This window comes from Columba livia, chromosome 5, assembly GCF_036013475.1.
Source record: "Columba livia isolate bColLiv1 breed racing homer chromosome 5, bColLiv1.pat.W.v2, whole genome shotgun sequence".
In the NCBI taxonomy this organism is placed as follows: Eukaryota; Metazoa; Chordata; class Aves; order Columbiformes; family Columbidae; genus Columba; species Columba livia.
Genome location: NC_088606.1, coordinates 65742258 through 65748099, shown reverse-complemented (window position 1 = coordinate 65748099; position 5842 = coordinate 65742258).

The following is a 5842-nucleotide window of genomic DNA, read 5'->3' as shown; positions in this document are numbered from 1 at the left end:
CTACTGTCTAATTACTGTCTATCTGAAATCATGCAACATATATTAATAAAATAGCCAAGGGAAGTTCTTAATGACCTATAACAGAATAATTTTGGTTGGAAGAGACCTTCAAGATCATTGAGTCCAACCATTAACCCAACACTGCCACTAAACCATGTCCCCAAGAACCTTGTCTCAGTGTCTTTTAAACCCCTCCAGGGATGGTGACTCCACCACTGCCCTGGGCAGCCTGTTCCAATGCCCGGCAGCCCTTTCCATGAAGAATTTTTTCCTAATATCCAATCTGAACCTCCCCTGGCACAACTTGAGGCCATTTCCTCTCATCCCATTGCTTGTTCCTTGGTTTAAGTGACCAACCTCTCCCTCACTCCAAGCTCCTTTCAGGCAGTTCAGAGATCAGAAGGTCTCCCCTCAGCTCCTGTTCTCCAGGCTGAACCCCCCAGGTCCCTCAGCCGCTTCCATCCCACTTGTACTCCAGCCCCTTCACACATTAGACCTCCTTAAAATAAGACCATGAACACTTCCATTACCAAAAAGGTGAACAGAACCAGGAGGTGTTGCCATGCACATTGCAGCTGTCCTCCTCTCTGGAGCTGAAAGCCCGATGATGAACACGGAGAAGGGCTCTGGTCCATCAGGATGTTGCTACCACAGCCTGAGCTGCAGAGATTTTTCCTCCGCACCCTCAGTGTAATAGCTGGCAAATGAAAAGCATTTGAGCAAGCTTAATCTGCAATAATTATATATTACAAATGTATTTATTCTCTTTAGGGAGAAACTCCTTTAAGGCTCCAGATGAGACATTTCTCACATATATTATTTAGCTTTTCCTGAGGCCTTAATGAATTGCTTTGAATTACTGACTTAGATATTGATTAGCCTCATTCAGTTGAAATCTAGGCTTAGCAATCTATACTTGTCTATAGTTTATTTGTGATATTATTCCTAATAAAGAGCTGCAATTAATCCACATCAAGAAAAATCAATTAATACAGATTTGTATCACAATGAAAGAAATCCTCCTCATATCTGCCCACTAATCCTGAAGCTTAGGTCTTTCTTTGCTACCAAGGAGGACAGATAAAAAATATTGATTTCACCCTATTTTTACAACTTATAGTGATACAATAATAGCACACAGAACAGACGGGGCTTATCAATTAAAACTATTTCTATATATGATGGTAGAGGAGGACACACAGTCCCTTTGTTGTCTGCATTATTAATAATTATTAATACGATGGACTAGTAGTTCTGTAATAAGAATAATCATCCCATGCATAGCTCCCAAAGAGTCTGACTTCTTTTCTGGTGTGGTTATGAATTTTGCACCCTATAAATTACAATTCAGTAGCAGTTCTAGAAGCAAAATTGCGGTTATCTGCAGCTGCATGGGAAAGAAGGACTATTCTGCATAATTTTAGATTAATGGCACAATGTGAAGAAACACAAGTTGTTATCCAAGCTAACATCTTTCTAATTTTATCCAGTTCTATCTGCCATTTTAACCAAGCCAGTATCTAACCTAATTTATTAGAAATAAAAAAATCTTATCAGTCTTCTTGCAGGAAGCATCACATAAACACCATGAATTAGATTTTACAATTTTATAAGCCAAACTTTATCCTTCCTACAGAAAGAAGACAACAATGTGTCATTGTCCTTTCACAATTCCTACTGTAAACAGTTTATGTGATTTATTCTTTTGCATGCTAGATAATTACATATTTTATACCACTGTATCATCAGTATGTTGTTATTCTGACTGCCCCATAATAGAAATTGTGTATTTTCCCACTGCAGCAAATGCTATTCTTAACATACATTGGCCTCAACCAGCTAAAAATATCAGAGTTCTGTTGCCTGTGGGAAAGTTTTGCTGAAGGTATTTCTATTAAAAGTTTAATATTGGTCTCTTCCATTTTTCATACTGTATGTGCCATTCACATTTAATTCTATCTTCTCTGATACGCAATTACTTACAAGTACTTAAGTGTCACATATGGCACATATTAGGCAAATAATGCCCTAATTCACTCTAATGCTAACATTAATATGAATGATTAGGAATGAGATTAGTACTAAAGAATACCATTTTAAAATAGATTGTGATGACATAGCGACAGCTATATGAAGGATTAAAGAGTATGGGTTATTGCAGGTTACGGTTCAAGATATCAAATGATATGGCTCTGTGTTTGTTCCTGCCAAGGACACTGGGCAATTAGAGGCTCAAACAGCCAACTGTAACTCCTACACTGAATTTTTGGGTTACTTGTGGTTTTTTAACTCCTGTGAGTTTTTGACAGACAGTAGGTTCTGAACAAAAATTAAGGATCGACTTGCTGTGAGCTTTTTTGGGAGCCATTTAATTTATCTCACAATTTAGAGCCAGTCCGACCATGCAGATACAAAGAAACAGCTCTAACTTTATAGACATTCTCTTCTGAACCTAAATTCATATAATCGATGAAGATGCCGCTAAATAAATGATAATATTTATTTTCTCTCCTGTTGCACCTTTGAATTTATCTTCTTGTAATAGTATCTTTGCTTTTCTTTTTCCTTTCTCCGGAAGATAACAGAAGCCTATTTGGAAACCTTAATTCAGGCAATTAAACCAATAACATTCATTTTATATAGCTCTTCGTACACAGTCTGATGCCGATTTTTCTGATGTCTTGATATAATACTTTTACATTTCAACAGCATATAAACCAATACTGTTTCATTCAAGGGAGTGAGCAAGGAGTTGAGAAACACTAATTATTCCCTCTTTAGATTATCAGATTTTGAGAAGGACCAAATAATAAAGATACCGTCAGCTTTTGGCTCACTCATCTCCCTTTTAACGCAAAGGAGAAAAATATCTTCCAAAGGTCTGACCAAGTGTTAATACCTTCAGCTTCACTGAAGCTTGCAAGTGAAGGGATATCAAAGATCTCCATATAATGATCAGTAGCACGAATAAGTGATGGTGTAGTTGAGAAAAAAAAAGAGCAATTAAATTATTTTCTCTTGGTAGCTGCCTGCTCTAATACAAAAAGACCAGTCCAGTATTGTTCTCAGGTTTAACATTCCACATAAGCTCAAGCATGGCAGGTTTATTCATTACAAATGGTGATCTCTGGGGCTCAATGAGTTTTTTATTTCCAGGAAGAATCCTGCTAATCAGGATCTAAAAGAACTGTAACAAAACCTCCTTTCACTGTCCTGTTGTCAAAATAAGGACAGTTCCTTTAAAATAAGAAGCTATTGAGGCAATAAAGTAATATGGTGTATATATATGTAAAAAATACTGTTTGTTAATCTCCATGGGCCATCAGCAAGTGCTTCATAGACAACTAGTTTTTCTAGTACATGATTTTTAATGAAATCATAGATTCAATTAGTGCTGCATCTAAAGAGGGAACAAAAGAAATGAGACCCCAGCATCTATTCCACCCTGATACACATTGCCACGTGGTTTCTCATTACTGAGCTTGCATTGGTTCAGGTCTAAGGTGATCTGTTTAACTATTTAATGTTTAATTTTATAGATTCATACAGGAGATGGCATTTGGCTCATCCAAGATAAAATTTACAGCTGAGCTGCTGATGGTGCAGCAAAAAGCCCCAGTTTGGATCTCAGCTTTGGAAACTGAGGCATAAAGAAATACATGTTTAACATACTTGGTTAAAAATACATGTTAGGACATACGAAGCTCAGCATATTCAAGTACGAAGCCACTTCGCATAGTCAGGTTTTGAGAACAGAAAGTTAGACATAATTGTGTGTACAATTATTTCTTACTTCTCCTCCCTATATAAAGTATTCTATAGGGTTTCCTCAACAGATTCTTACTCATACTACAGCACGTATTTCAGAACATCTATTCTCTGATTTCAAAATTTGCAGCAATACAGAATCCACCTTAATCTTCACTATATTGTTCTAGGGAAATGCAGAAAAATACACCTTGTACATCTCTATTTGACAGTTTCCTTTTCATATAATCACAGATGGCATTTGCCACTTCATGTTTCTGGAAGCTGATACCCAGTTGATATCTATTGTATGCATTGCACTCTTTTTTCACTAGTTTGTGTTTAATAAGCTCCTGTTGGAAAGGAAACTTATTAAATTTACCATTGCAAAGGAAAACATTTAATGATCACTATACTCATTATATATGATCTGGATTGTTTTCTGAAATAAAGCCAGTCCTATCCCTTTTATCTTGGTGTTCTACTATCTTAAGCTGGTGAGAAAGACTAGTGTTGTTCCAGTTTTCTTTTTAATATACTAAAACATGATTTATGTCATTTGGTGGATACAGATCTGCTTGTTCTCCTTATGTTTCCCTTATTATTCTTTGGCAGTTTTAAGCTTCTCACTCATATGTATTTCTACAAGCTTCCTCTTCTTCACAGATACACTTAAATATATACAAATGTAATAGTTATTTTCCTCTTTCCACTAACCTAGAACTTGTTGATCTTTTTAACTACAGTGAATGTCTTCATTAACTGTGGTTTTTCTGAATACTCAGTAAAACAGCTTCACTGGGATTACTTATACGCTTAAAGTTAAGCACATGTTTAAACATCTCCTTGAACTGGGCTGTATCTGTTTTCAATGAAAGAACAAAAAAAAAAGAAATAACAAGATTAGTTTGTCTTAATCTGGAAATCTGAATTAACTAATATGGAATGCAGCCATGTTTTAGCTTAACTTGCTCTGAGTTTGTTCTATATTTTCTATTCTGTTTCTCTTTCACCTTTGGATTTATTTTCACCTCTTACTCTGTTCTTTCAAATCCATCATGCACGTTTGTCATCCATGTCCTTGTCCTCCCAGACAATGTGCTGAGTGGTGTTGAATACACATGTGCACATACACATAAACACATACACATACATGCTTCTTTCTTGTGTATAATGAATGTTTATAATATTTTTCCAGCTGTTTCTGTGAGCTCAACATGCTTAAAATGAATATCCTGTTCATTAAGCAACAATCATAACTGAACATGAGCACATTTAATAGATGTGCAATAAAAATATATTTTCCTTTAAAGGTGAACTGCAAAGGGAACTGAGGTGGGGAAATAAATCCTCCCCGCATTTTTTATTTAGCACATGCAAGTATTGCCTGTGAAATTCTACTTTCTCCCCCTTCCCTCATCTTTATGTTTCTCACATTGTGAAAACCTGTTTGCCAGCAAAAGCTTCACCAGTTCAAGCATTTCTTATGGACAGAAACTAGAGCTATTGAAAACGACTGCACCAACCCAAGTGTGTCCCCCAGGTGGTGATGAGGACTTGGGTGTCTGTAGGTGAAGGACTGTACATTAACATATCAAAATCAATCTAAACTGATTTAGCTGTGCTGGCAAGAGTTTTGTGTATACAAAACGCTCGAGATACAGAACAACAACAAGTATATTAAAAAAAAAAAATGAAGCTGCGAACTCTTTCAAGTTTTCATCGTAAATCATCAAGAAGTGATGAAAAGCATAAGTGCAATAAAAATAATCATTTGCAGGTCGCTGCTAAATGATGTGACAAATGCAGACAGTGATATCGTAACACTGCGAACCAGAGAAGACTCCCATTCTCCCTCACCAGTCATTTCCTTTCTCTTTACGTTCCCATGCACTGTACCTCTTTTACACTTTTCCTTCTTCCTATGAACTTTTCCATCTTGTCTGCTTCCTCCACCTCTCAGCCTTCTGCAGGAACATGCTGCTGTCTTTATAACCTTGCCAGGCCTCCTCGGGGAGCAAAAGCACAACAATCTTTCCCTAATAAGATTCTGGCGCTTCCTCTTGAAACCTCTTCCGGAACCTGAATGTGAACA